The sequence below is a fragment of the Podarcis vaucheri genome (genome assembly GCF_965113315.1).
Source record: "Podarcis vaucheri genome assembly, chromosome: 13".
Classification (NCBI taxonomy): Eukaryota; Metazoa; Chordata; class Lepidosauria; order Squamata; family Lacertidae; genus Podarcis; species Podarcis vaucheri.
In genome coordinates, this window is record NC_138751.1 from 55,841,300 (window position 1) to 55,855,514 (window position 14,215).

Genomic DNA, 14,215 nt, shown 5'->3' on the forward strand with positions numbered 1-14,215 from the left:
TCTCTGTTCAGATCAGATATATATATATATAAATTTAAAAATCAGAATAGAGGTCAGTTGAAGTAAAACTAAATGAGCATTGGCTATATCCCTCTCTTCTGGCCTGGCCCAGGAAATAAAAAGAAGAAAAGGGTCATTTTGGTGTCCCTGAAAGGATTGCTCCATTGGTTGGTATAATCACCAGGGAGGCTTCGGTTCATCTTAAGCTGTCTTTTCCATGAATAATTGGACACCAGTTTTATCCTCACATGCATCCCCAAAACTCTTGTGTTCTGCTACAACAGTGTGTAAACAGCAGGTAAGGGTGATCGCCTAAGGCCTATGTTTCACTCAAGTAGTGAACCTGCATCTGGCCTGTACAACGTCAGGTTGGGGTACACATGAAAAAGTCTTTCCACATAGGGAAATAATTATTATATTATTATTGGTGTTTTTGTAGGAGAATTGCATCACTGAGGATAGAGTGGCTGTACTCTAGCAGAAGTCCCATCTGTGATGCTTTTGCCTACTCCATTTATAGTAACTACTCAGAGGGTCCCCTGCAATCTCTTCACTCACTTTTTGCTCCATCAAGGAGGGGTTGTGTGCTGCATAATTTGGCTCTAGAATAGGCCTTTTCACTTTTGAGGAGAAAAGGGGAAAAGAGGAAAGAACCCTCAGAGAAATCAGGACAAGAGATTTAAAGAGAGAGAATTGGAATATTTCTTCCTTAAGCCTGTTGGAGACAGTGGAGAAGGTCAGGCAAGGTGAATACCAACTGTTTGACCAACCTTGACAATGGGAAGGAGGAATTTGGAGAAACTGAGGGTTGACTGATAATGGGGAGACAGAAATGCAGGAGGGGGAAGAAAGATCGGGATCGTATGGAGGGCAAACGCAAAATCAGGGAGGTAAAGAACTCTTAGAACTCTGCAATGCAAGGGCAGTTGTAAGTCTGGAAATGGAAGACCTGAAAAAGAATAGGGTGCTTTTGGGATGACAACCTCCAAGGCTTGTTGACAAAAGTGGTAGTGGGCTTTAGGTTAATTTTAAAGTAGGGTTTGCTGTACTTCTGATACAGCATGCTTTACTTCTCAGAGCTCTGGTAGTCAGTGAGAAAGGAGGTTCCATGTTAGCTGAAATGTGCAACAGGACCCACACCTTTGCCCACGCCAAATGAGAATTTTGGCTGGAGACTCGTATCCAGATTTAACCAGTGCATATACTTGTAGTGACAGTCAGGAAAAAATGGTGTTTTTAGTCAAGGCACTATAATGGGACAATAAAAATGGCCGTGGAACTGGGCGGAGGAAGGACTCAGTAATTTTCCAGTTCTAGCTGCCTGCATAAAACTACAAAAACTTGGAAGCTGTCAACCACTTCACAGACTACTGTGCAGCTGGAGGCTGCACATAGAATTGTGGGTCACAAATTCTGCTGACTGGCATTCAGAGCATGAGGCAACTTCACAGCAACTAAAGTTAAACTTTTTTTTTACTCATTGTCTTAAATATATGGAATACTTAGTATCAAAATAAATATTATGCTAATATTCTGTTCTCTTGAAACAGCTCTTGTCTACTCAAGGAGTTCAGTGGTGTTAACAGTCCCACATCCTAGATGACTGTTTCTGGTGGAGCAGTTGCTGAACAGGTCCATATTTTGAATTGAGCAGGGCTGGACAAGCTAGCAACATTGCCTCTGCTCCATGACTCACTCCCAAATATGTCAAAACACAAGACCCCCCCCCCCCATGGGCGTAGGCAGGATTTATTTTAGGGGGGGGAGCATTGTGTTAGGCAGAACCGAGTTACTTGCAATGCAGTTGGTCAGTTAAGTAGGCCCTTTGTCTCCAGTATCAACAGCACTAGTCACGGATGGCAGGATATCAAAGAAAGATCTCTTTCATTCCTGACAGTCCCTGCGTAAATAGTAGTAGAGATTATCAATTTTCTGCTTATCTTCCCAGTTTTATTGAAGTCTGAAAGAAAACACAGGCTATATTTATGTTCATACTGGAGGGAGTGGCTTAAAGAGTCTTTTGCTTGTGCCTTGGCATGAGAGAAAGTGATTAAAGTACATAATAAACAAAGAAATAAATCAGGCAAGCAGAGGACCAATCTAGGAGGATCATTCATAGCTGACAGTGTATCCCCTTGAAAACTGAATGCCATCCCCCACCCCCCTGCATCCCAAAGATAACAGCCCTTCCTTTGTGAGCATACTCATCCAGGGCTGAAAGAGGGCTGTCAAGAGCTCTTGGTTTTGCCAGGGTTGGTTGAAGCTGCCTCCAACTTCTAATTCAACAGCAACAGCAGCAATAGTTCAGAGATTGGACTGTAGGCATTGTTACCCCAGGGCCACTGACTGTGGCAATAGGTCTAATGTTGGGAATTTCAAGAACAGCCTCTCTGAACTGGCTTCACGTAACACATACCCATCACTACATTTTAGTTTGGGTGATTTTACAAAAATCCCCCAAAACTGCTTAGTAGAGTGCATGGAAATGAATAACTTAATCCTAAAACTTACAATAAATATTAATTCAGTAATTAGCATGTGTCAGGGTTACTTCCAGATCCTAGCTCACAGAGGATCACGCTAGCCAGCGATCGTTAAATAAAAGTCTTTATTGAGTTACAGTCTCCATTCTCGAGCTGCTGCGTGCAACCCTACGTCTTATGCTTAGATCGGTGAAGCTCCGTCTGAGTCTCCGCCCCTTGCGCACCAACTTAATATCCTAGCCCTGCTCCACCTTTTCCGCCTGACAGTTCTCCTCTGGGTCCCTCTGCCCCCCTGGGTCTCTTCCTTCCGGGATTCTTCTGACGCTGACCCCCCTGACTCTCCTGTCTCCTTGCGCCGGGCTTTAGGACCTGGCTCCCTTTCCGGGCTGCCTACTGCGCCACCTTCCTGTGCATTTGAACTTGGCGCGCGCGCCCAACCTTCCACTTTCCGTCTAACCGTCACTTCGCTCCCCGATGAAGGTGTGGCCACTCCTGACTCGTGCCCTCCCTCCTGTTGCGAGCTGCCAGCGCTTGCTCCCTGGCGCTCTTCCTCTTTCCTACTCTCTGGCGGTGACGTTGGTCCCGATCTCCAACTGCTCCCCTCTGAGTCCCCTCTGGCTCTTTCTTCCTGGGGTGTCCCCCTAGTCTCCCCCCTTGCCCTGGCCACTGGTGCTCCTTTTTGTGAATCTTCTGATTCACTGGAAAGACTCGGAGATCTCGGGTCGTCGTCATCACTCATCCTTTCTTCTGCCTCCTCCCCCTCGCTCTCTGTTTCCTCCCTTGCCCTCGCCTCTGCTCCTGAACCCCTGACATCCATCCCCCCCTCGAAGCCCCCTCTTCCCCCCTCCCCTCCTTTAGGTGCGGGAACTGGGTGCTGCAGTGTCAAGGGAACGAATGTCGGGTACAGTTCGCTTCCCGTGGCGGGCCTCCATCCGAAGTCTTCCGGTTCTTCCTCCCTGCTCTCGTCGACGATGGTCACCTCTGCTTCCATCTCTGTGCCGCCATGCTCGAGACCCTGGTCGTCCCCGAAAACGTCCATGTCCGTCTCTCCCTCGCTTCCTTCTGGAGGCGTTGCTCGTCCCGGACCCTCCAGCCACTTCCTGCGCCACTGCTCCTCTGGTCGATCATCCCACCAATACGAGGGTTCTGAAGCAGATCCCGAGGGCGACCCCTCCGGGGAACGGGCGTCTCGTGTCGGTTCCTCATCCGAGTCGAACCCCCGGAACGTGCTGGCTGAAAGCGTGGGCGTGAAAAGCCAGTCGTCGAAAAAGTCCGCTGGCATTGGCCTATGGGGGAAGAGGGCATGAAACTCTTCCTTGAGCAGAGGTTCATCTAAAGCGTAGCCCGGCACCCAGCTGTTGGCACTGGCCGGGGTGCCCTCCTTAGCGAGAAGGTATTCTACCCCCTCTTCCCCCCATCTGGAGTCCAAAATCTCCGTGACTTCGTTGAGGCGCACCTCCTGTGCCACTCCCCGTTGCCTGGTTCCCTCTCGGAGCGGACTCGGCGCCGTTCCGGGTTCCTGAAACCTGTGCGGTGCCTTGTAGGGAGTGAGCACCGATCTGTGGAACACCGGATGCATTCTGGAACCCTCCGGAAGCGCCAGCCTGAAGGCCACCGGGTTGACCTGCTCTTCGACTTGGTAGGGCCCCAGTTGCTTATGCCCTAGTTTCTTCTTGGCCAACGACCTGGCCGGCACTGCGTGGGCTGCTAACCAGACCCAGTCTCCCACATGGATCTCTTCGCCAACCCTTCTGTGTTTGTCTGCCTGCACCTTGTATGCGTGTTTGGCCAGCTCCAGGTGCCGCCGCAGCTGATCGTGGACCTCCTGCAACTCCGACGCGAATGCATCTGCTGTCTGCGGCTCCCCCTCCACCTGTCTTTCCAGTCCCGGGAAGGTTCTGGGGTGCCTCCCGTTGTTGGCGAAGAACGGCGTGACCCCCGTGGACACGTGCTTCGTGTTGTTGTAGGCAAACTCGGCGAGCGGCAGGTAATCCACCCACGTCGCAGGCTGTTGATTCGCATAGCATCTCAGGTACTGCTGCATGATGGCATTGACCCGCTCCGCTTGCCCGTTGGTCTGCGGGTGTCTCGCCGACGCCAGGTTGATCTTGACGTTTAGGAAGCCCATCAGCTTCTGCCAGAAATTCGAGATGAACTGCCGCCCGCGGTCGGACAGAATAGACCGTGGCAGCCCGTGAACCTTGAACACGTGGTCTATGAACAGTTTGGCGGTTTGTTCCGCCGTGGCCACCTTCGCACACGGGATGAAATGTGCCATCTTGGAGAACAAGTCCACCACCACCAGCACGGCCGTCTTGCCCCTCGAGCTGGGCAGATCCGTGACGAAGTCCAGGGCGACTCTCTCCCATGGCTCGACCGGAGTTTGCAGCGGTTCCAATAGTCCGGCCGGCGGTCTGTGCACTGGTTTGGCCCTCTGGCAGGTGTCGCACCTCGCCACGTAGTCCGCGACCTCCCCTCTCATTCCGGGCCACCAGAAATCCCTGGCGACTAATTCCACCGTCTTCTCCTTGCCAAAGTGCCCGGCAGTGGGCGCGTCGTGCAGCTGATGCAGTACCTTGGCGCGAAGTTCGTCTCCCGGCACGTAGATGGCCCCTTTGCGGATGAGCAATCCATCTCTCAGCTGGAACCCGTCGGTCGCTGCCGTGCCCCTTTGCATCTCTGCCATCTTTGCTTGCGCGAAGGAGTCATTCTGCAACGCTCTTCGCACCGCCTCCAGGTCCACTGTCGCCGCAGCGCACGCCCACACTGTTGGCGCGAAGATGTGCATGGCGGCCGCTGGCGTGGCGTCCTCCAGATACTGTGGCTTACGGGAGAGCGCGTCCGCCATGATGTTGGTGTCCCCCGGGACATACTCTATTCGGAAGTCGAAGTTCGCAAAGAACTCAGCCCAACGTATCTGCCTCTGGTTCAGGAACTGTGCCGTGCGCCAGTGCTCCAGATTCTTGTGGTCCGTGCAGACCTGCACCGTGTGCTTGGCTCCAATCAGGAAGTGCCTCCATGCTTTGAACGCTGCATGAATAGCCAGCAACTCCCTGTCCCAGATGGTGTAGTTCTGTTCGGACTTGCTGAGCTTCCTGGAGTAAAACGCTCCGGGCCTCCAAACCCCCTGCGGGTCCTTCTGCAACAGGACTGCTCCGACGGCCCTGTCCGAGGCGTCTGTTTCAACTCTCATCGGCCTGCTGGGGTCGACATGAAGCAGCTGTTCCTCCGACGCGAAAAGACGCTTGAGTGCCTGAAAGGACTGCTCCGCCTGCGCTGTCCAGATGAACTTCTTTTTCTTGGAACTGAGCGTGTCCGTGATGGCCGCTGTCTGCATAGCGAAGCCTTTGATGAACTTGCGATAGAAGTTCGCGAAGCCGACAAACCGTTGGACCTCCTTCCGGTTGCGTGGGCTTTTCCAATCCAACACCGCTCGAACCTTGGCGCTGTCCATGGCGAGCCCCTTGTCAGACAACTTGTAGCCCAGGAAATCCACGTCCGTCACGTCGAATTGGCACTTCTCCAGCTTGGCGTAAAGCCTATGTTGCTGGAGCCTGCTCAGCACTTCCCTGACGTGTCTGTCATGCTCCTGCTGCGATTCCGAAAAGATCAGGATGTCATCCAAGAAACAGACGCACGTCTTGTAGAGGAGCCCCGCCAACACGTGATGCATGAAAGCTTGAAAAACGTGGGAGCCATTTTGCAATCCAAAAGGCATAACTCTATATTCGTAGGTGCCCAGGGGCGTGAACATGGCTGTCTTCCACTCATCTCCTTCCCGCATGCGAATGAGGTTGTACGCCCCTCGCAGGTCCAACTTGGTGAACACGCTGCCCTTGCGTACTTTTGCGAGGAGGTCGTCGATTCGGGGCATGGGGAAGTCCGATGGCTTGGTGACACTGTTCAAAATGCGGTAGTCCACTACGAGTCTTTTTGGGGGCGTGTCTCGCTTCTTCACAAAGAATACAGGACTGCCCCCCGCTGCCTGGGACTCTCGGATGAAACCGCGCTTCAAATTATGATCTATGAACAGCTTCCCTTTGGGCAGCGCCGCCCCCGGCAGCAGGTCAATTTTGCAGTCATATGGTCTGTGGGGGGGTAGCTTGTCTGCCTCCTTCTCGCAGAAAACCTCCAAAAATTCTGCGTACTTGTGGGGAATCGCTTGCAGCGTGCCTAGCAGCAGCTGTGACTCCTCTTGCTCCCCTTCCTGTTGGGGCATGATGCAGTGTTCAGCACAAAAGGAAGAGCCGAAGGTCAGCTGCCTCTGGTACCAAGCCAGCGTCGGGCTGTGCTTGTCCAGCCAACTCATGCCCAATACAATAGGCGTGTCCGAGAGTTGAGTGACGTTGAAGCTGATGATTTCCCTGTGATTTCCAAGCCGCAGCACCATAGGTGGCGTCTGCTTCACCACTTGCCCCCCTAACAGCTCCCTGCCATCCACCGTGACAACCTGCAGGGGCAGCGTGGCAGGCAGCAACTGTATAGCGTGCCGGTCGACAAAGTCCTGCCCTATGAAGTCTGCATTGCTTCCCGAGTCGACGGTGATTGGCACGTCCATGGTGATTCCATTGGGTAGCTGGAGCGATGCGGTGAGCCTCACTACTGGCTTGGGCGGGAGGGGGTCCATGGGCGGTAAAATCTCTGGGGACTGCTTCACTGACACGTCTGGCTGGGCCCCAGTGCCTCTTCCTCCAGCCAGACATCGTCGTTTCCCTGCTGTGGTTCTCCGTGCTGCGTTGCTGCAGTCACCATTGCTGAGGCTGCAGTGTTCTTGTGGAGCCTCCGGGGACACTCTTTCGCCATATGCCCTGGATCCTCGCAGATATAACACTTCCTGTTCCCTCTAGGAGGCTTCGCTTTCACTGCTGCCGGTGCTAGGGCTCTGGCTGCTGACTGAGCCCTTGCACTCCCAACCTCCATCGGTTCCACCCCTCCCCCTGTTGGAGGCGTGGATTGCGCACGCGCTGCTTCTCTGGGAAGGAAGGAGGAGCCCCTGGCTGGTTCGCGCCCGCTGTGCCCTTCGTCCCTGCTCCACGGACGTTCTTCCAGCCGCACCCCCACCGCCAGCGCCCTCTGAACGATCTCCTGCGTCGTCCGGGGTCTCTCCCCTCTCGCAATCTCATCTTTAACCGAGTTGTGCAAGCCCTCCCAAAAAAGGTCTCTGACAGGAGCCGAATCTCTGTCCCATTCCAGGGCACTGACCAAGGCGAAAAAGCGGGCATGATACTGCCTTACGCTGGCCCTCCCTTGCCTTAGTCCATGCACCTCCTTTCGGGCAAGATCCACGTCAATGCTTGATAAAAAACAGCCATCCATCGCTTTAATAAAGGCGTCCGCATTTTGGAGCGCAGGATCCTTATCTCTCCACAAATTGCGCAGCCATGCTTTTGCGTCTCCATGCAAATGGGACATGATGAACCCCACTTTCTCTTGTTCATCTCTAAAGTCTTTGTGCAGTAGTTGCAGTGCACACATTACGTCTGCTCTAAAGTTGGGGTACTGTTGCAAATTCCCATCGAAGTGCGAGACCAGACCGCCTGTGCGTCTCCCCAACCCAATCCCCTCTGATTTGGGTGTCTGTTGCACTTGCTTCGTAAGCACGTCCAACCTGACCTGGAGATCCCTGTAGGCGGCAGCTGCGTCCTCCTCTCTCTTCCTGGACGCCAGCGCCTCGGCATTCAGTCGTGAAACTGCTTCTCTGAGTTCCGTTATTTGCTGTTCGGCCGTCATATTGTCTGCCGTTCGTGAGCTCTCTTGTAGGCACCCGCTTTCCCTCCTCTCCGCGAGGCCGTGGATGCCCACAATTTGTAGGGACGGAGCTTACTGTCAGGGTTACTTCCAGATCCTAGCTCACAGAGGATCACGCTAGCCAGCGATCGTTAAATAAAAGTCTTTATTGAGTTACAGTCTCCATTCTCGAGCTGCTGCGTGCAACCCTACGTCTTATGCTTAGATCGGTGAAGCTCCGTCTGAGTCTCCGCCCCTTGCGCACCAACTTAATATCCTAGCCCTGCTCCACCTTTTCCGCCTGACAGTTCTCCTCTGGGTCCCTCTGCCCCCCTGGGTCTCTTCCTTCCGGGATTCTTCTGACGCTGACCCCCCTGACTCTCCTGTCTCCTTGCGCCGGGCTTTAGGACCTGGCTCCCTTTCCGGGCTGCCTACTGCGCCACCTTCCTGTGCATTTGAACTTGGCGCGCGCGCCCAACCTTCCACTTTCCGTCTAACCGTCACTTCGCTCCCCGATGAAGGTGTGGCCACTCCTGACTCGTGCCCTCCCTCCTGTTGCGAGCTGCCAGCGCTTGCTCCCTGGCGCTCTTCCTCTTTCCTACTCTCTGGCGGTGACGTTGGTCCCGATCTCCAACTGCTCCCCTCTGAGTCCCCTCTGGCTCTTTCTTCCTGGGGTGTCCCCCTAGTCTCCCCCCTTGCCCTGGCCACTGGTGCTCCTTTTTGTGAATCTTCTGATTCACTGGAAAGACTCGGAGATCTCGGGTCGTCGTCATCACTCATCCTTTCTTCTGCCTCCTCCCCCTCGCTCTCTGTTTCCTCCCTTGCCCTCGCCTCTGCTCCTGAACCCCTGACATCATGCTTGTGTGCACTGACATGACATGGGCTGCAGGCGGTGATGGGCGTACAGCAATTGAGGAAACACTTGATTAACATGTTATAATTGAGAGGATGCTGATTTGCATTACAAAGAAATGTTAACATTAAAAATACATTTGCAACAAAAATACGGCATTTAAGTGTTGCGGTGCTATTTGAAAATTCTCTCTTTGAAGATTTTAATTGCTTTTCTTTTTCAAAGTTAATAACATTACCACCTTGCCTGTGACACTCCCTCCCCCCCCCACCGTTTTTTGAATAAGGCATGATGAAGTAGGTAGATGGTCTACACGCTGACCTACAATCTGACTTTCCTTTGCAATGTATTTTGCAGTGCTTTAATAGATGTCAATATTATTATAGCTTCTTTTATGAAAACTTCCTGCTGTGGATCACAGCCCTGCATCTGCATGAAAATTGAGGTCAAAGCCATTGAAAGCTCACCTGCATTAGAAATATATTCTCTTCAGTAATAAGTTTTTTAGTTGCCTGGGAGTTTAAAGCAAAACATAATAAGAAACATTACCAAGGCAGTCACATATTTTTCTCAAGTATAAATGGCACATTACTTTTGCATGCGATGAGCACAGCCCTTAATTCAGAGGTGCAATCTTGGAAAATGAAGACTCGAACTCCAGTTCAGAATCCCATTGGCAGAGCAAAGCAACTGCTGAGGGCAGAGTTATGCAAATGAAGCATATTTACATACAGGTACTGGTTCTTCTGGCAGAATTTGCAAAGTTTTCTTTTTAAATGAAGCTGAATTCTGCAATCTGCATGAATTATTCAGGTTAATCTAATATACAAGCACCAATCACTCAATAAGGCCAGCTTTATTTGCTGTGGTAAAAGTTGTGTTTCCAATAAAGCTTACATGGGGGGGTGTCAAAGGTCGAATTCTCTTAGGAATTCTCTCCCTCCTTCCGCTGTATCTGTTTCGTCTCTGCCTGTCAGAGAGTCCCACTCTCTGACAGGTGGTCAGTGGCGTAGCGTGGGTTGTCAGCACCCAGGGCAAGGCAAGTAATTTGCGCCCCCTAACCCGTGGATCCCAGTAGTGATGTATGGAAGTGAGAGCTGGACCATAAAGAAGGCTGATCGCCGAAGAATTGATGCTTTTGAATTATGGTGCTGGAGGAGACTCTTGAGAGTCCCATGGACTGCAAGAAGATCAAACCTCTCCATTCTGAAGGAAATCAGCCCTGAGCGCTCACTGGAAGGACAGATCGTGAAGCTGAGGCTCCAATACTTTGGCCACCTCATGAGAAGAGAAGACTCCCTGGAAAAGACCCTGATGTTGGGAAAGATGGAGGGTACAAGGAGAAGGGGACGACAGAGAATGAGATGGTTGGATGGTGTTCTTGAAGCTACTAGCATGAGTTTGATCAAACTGCGGGAGGCAGTGGGAGACAGGAGTGCCTGGCGTGCTCTGGTCCAGGGGGTCACGAAGAGTCGGACACGACTAAACGACTAAACAACAACAACAACCCGTGGATTTGCGCCCCCTAACCCCCAGAGGTTGCGCCCGGTGCAGCCGCCCCCCCTGCACCCCCCACGCTACGCCACTGCAGGTGGTCCCAAACACCAGTCAAGTTGACCTATGGTGGGTGGGAAGAATGGTGAGGAAGGGAATCCCAGTGGGGAAGCCCCCTTGTGCAGCCCACCCCAGCAGGGCTCAGTGCCAGCTCCCTTTCAGCTCCAAATTCCTCATCTATAGCCATGCCTGTACCTGCCCCATACCTCCCTTTTGTGCATGGGTAAATCTGTTTTGACTACAGTAGCAATGGGACTGGACATCAGCAATGGAGAAAACGATTCCATGAAAACACACACACAAACTTATAAATGTTTAAAGTGCATGGATTTTGCATTGTAAATGCTGCAGAATGAAAAAAGTAAAAAATGCTGCAGAATGAAAAAGGTAAATTTTAAACATTAATAACTTCATCGTAACAGCAGGTTTCAGGCTATTCATATTTGCTTAAGACTACATAAATAAAAGAGTATTTAATCTCAGATGCAATAAATACTTTAGACTCACTGAGATCACTGTGCACTAGATTTTATTCTAATTTTTAAGTGCTCCCAGGTCTAAGATGAATTATAATATTGTTCTCTTTACGTTTTCCTGAATAAATCAGTCCACCTTTTTCACTACCTCGTTGCCAAATAATAAAACAGGATATTCTAATGGAACTCCCTCAGGCTGTTTCAACACCCTGCCACTGTGGTGAGCTTTATCTTTCTTGTTAAAATTTGCTTGATTGGCTTGGCATCATTTTTTCTGGAAAATGCAATCTCCTTGTATGTTTGTCAGATACCATACAGGGGAAAGGGGTGGCTGTTAAAAAGAAGGAAGGCAAGAACTTTTCCTGGCAGTTTTTGTGTTTTGTTTTTAGTTAATATATATGACATAGCACTGAATGCTTTTTAGGCCTGTCTTCAGATCCAGGAAGAAGATGCTCCACTATCAAGTCTCTCTCCTGCCCCTCCCCCACTCCAATTTGTTTTCCTGTTTATTGAATTTATATTCTGCTGTTCCTCCCAAAAGAGTTCAGGGCAGCAAACACTTTTAATAAAATACAGTGGTACCTCAGTTTAAGAACAGCCCTGTTTACAAACTATTTGGTTTACGAACTCCACTAAACTGGAAGTAGTATCCCAGTTTGTGAACGTTACCTCGGTCTAAGAACAGAATCCGAACGGTGGAAGGGCACCGGTGGCAGGAGGCCTTATCAAGGAAAGCACGCCTTGGTTTAAGAACAGACTAAGTTCGTAAACCGAGGTACCACTGTAAAGACAGTAACAATAATTTTAAAAACCTGCTTCAAAACTGTTGCAAACATCTGAAAACAAAACACCTAAAACTATTTTAAGAATAGACGTAACCATTAGGGAAGCTTTTAATGCTTAACAGACTACTGTATTTTAATACTTTGTTGAAAGCCACCCAAAGTGGCTGGGGAGACCCAGCCAGATGGGTGGGGTATAAATAATAAATTATTATTATTATTATTAACCAAGGTGGGCATCCGAAAGTGGTGCCTGACTAATATCAGCAGAACATAGGGTTCATCCACACTTCCCTTTGTCCTGTGATTTCTTCCATTTGATCTCTGTCTTCTAGGCATGGGTCCAAGAGCTTATTTTGTCTTGCCACTTTCCCCAGGGAAACCCGGTGATTGACGTTTGCTCCAATTCAACAGTAAGCAGCCGGTTTTCCCAGGGAAAACAGCAGGACAATTAAAAAATAATAATAACCAGATTTGTGTCTGAAGTCACAGACTGAACAGAAGTGTGTATGAGCCTATGGCCAGAAAGCCAACCATTAGTGTTATGTACTGAAGTTCTCAGCCTGGGGCAGCAGGGGGATACTGTAGATAGTTCAGGTCCACGTATGCAAATAAGGGATCGAAAGTGACGTTCAGTGATTGGATAGTTACATAAAATGGTTACTGTTGCATTGTAGTGGAGCTCTATATAAGCAGGCTGGCTGAACCCTTCAGCTCAGTTCTGTTCTGGCCTGTGAATAAACAAGAGCTGTTTGAAGAATCACTGTGTCATCTGATATGTTCACCCATAACTTAACAATTATCTAGAGCTGTGGGAAGTAAAGTGGACGCTCGGGTTGCGAACGTGATCTGTGCGGGAGGCATGTTTGCAACCTGCAGTGCCGCGTCTGCGCACGTATGGTGTGATTCGGCATTTCTGCACATGCACGAGCGCTGAAACACGGAAGTAATCCGTTCTGGTACTTCCGCGTTCGGCACGGTGCTCAACCCGAAAATGCACAACCTGAAGTGTCTGTAACCCAAGGTATGACTGTAGTTGTTCTGGAACACGTGCCCTAGTAGCATCCTGGACAGAGGCAGAAAGTGAACAGAGGTCATCCTTCCCTATAGGGGGGACATGTAGCGAAAATGTCACTCCAACTGCCCGCCTCCTCCATGAGGGAGGCATCAGCAGATCCAGTGTAACCCTGAGGTTTGCAGGTAGTCAGAATAACTTAGGGGGAACCCTGAGAGAACCTCCAAAACAGCCCCCTAAGAACTCTTCACAGTGCGTAGCTAAACTGTGGGATTCACTCCCACAAGAATAGATGGCCACTAACTTGGATGGCTTTTAAAAGCGACAAATTCAGGAGAGGATAAGGCTCTCAGTGGCTACTAGCCATGGTGGTTGTATTCTGCCTCTGTTGCTGGAGGGAGAATGTCTCTGAATAAGTGAATCACAGGTGGAGAGAGTGCATTCAGGTTTTGCTTTTGACCGGTAGCCGACCATCGGCCGCTGGACTAGATGGGCCATTGATCTGATTCAGCAGGAGTGATACGTTCTGAACTCACTGGAACAGGGTGTTGACTGAGAGGGTGGAAACCGGCGAGTGGGGGTGGGAGAACAGAATGGAGTGTCTGGAAAAGGGAGAGGAGGGGGAGAAGCACATAGCTATCACAAGAGGGAGGAGAGAGATTGGGATATGTTGCTTCTTCATTCACTCACACAAAAAAGCTGTATTAAAATATCCTCAGGTATGGAAGCGAATGCTGCCCATAGATGTCAGTGGAGAAATCAAAGACTTTAATGTACCTGAGCCTGGGCACACGTTTGTCCACCTCCCTTCTGCAAAAAAATCAAGACAAAAAGAGAAAAACAGCATGGTGGCCATTGAGGATATAGCCTGATCAATGGGCACAGAATGCTGACTGGCTGCAGGGACGACAATGTTCAGGGGTCCAGCTACTCCAGCAGGAATGACAGTGGAGTCGCTGGAACCCTGAACAAAAGCACTCAGTGCTTCAAGATTTTGTTGAAGGGCCCACTTCTATAACATGGTGACAATTATCCAGATACCATTAAATTATGTAATATTTATAATTTTGTATAGTGTACTTCAATCCTGTTTTCAATATTGTGGCTGAAAAGCCAAATCTCATTTTTTTCTTTCTATCTATCATCTATCTATCTATCATCTATCTATCATCTATCTATCTATCTATCTATCTATCTATCTATCTATCTATCATCTATCTATTTATTCCGCCCCTCTGACTAGGTTGCTCGAGGCTGTTCCCAACAAAATATTAAAAACACAGTGAAACATCAACCATTAAAAATTTCCCTGAACAGGGCTTCCT

The 14,215-nt window shown here is 50.1% G+C and overlaps 1 protein-coding gene and 1 long non-coding RNA gene across 2 annotated transcripts in view; one reads left to right on the top strand and one right to left on the bottom strand.

Moving 5' to 3' along the window:
* The window catches only part of MOCOS (molybdenum cofactor sulfurase), a 102,203-nt gene that overhangs the window by 60,099 nt on the left and 27,889 nt on the right, over positions 1 to 14,215 (top strand). The gene's annotated exons all lie outside the window — the stretch shown is intronic.
* On the bottom strand, positions 26 to 9,205 carry LOC309516439. Its single transcript, XR_014212922.1, has 2 exons — positions 9,080 to 9,205; positions 26 to 2,550 (listed from the first exon to the last, which is right to left on the bottom strand). It is a non-coding gene; the product is annotated as an uncharacterized lncRNA (long non-coding RNA).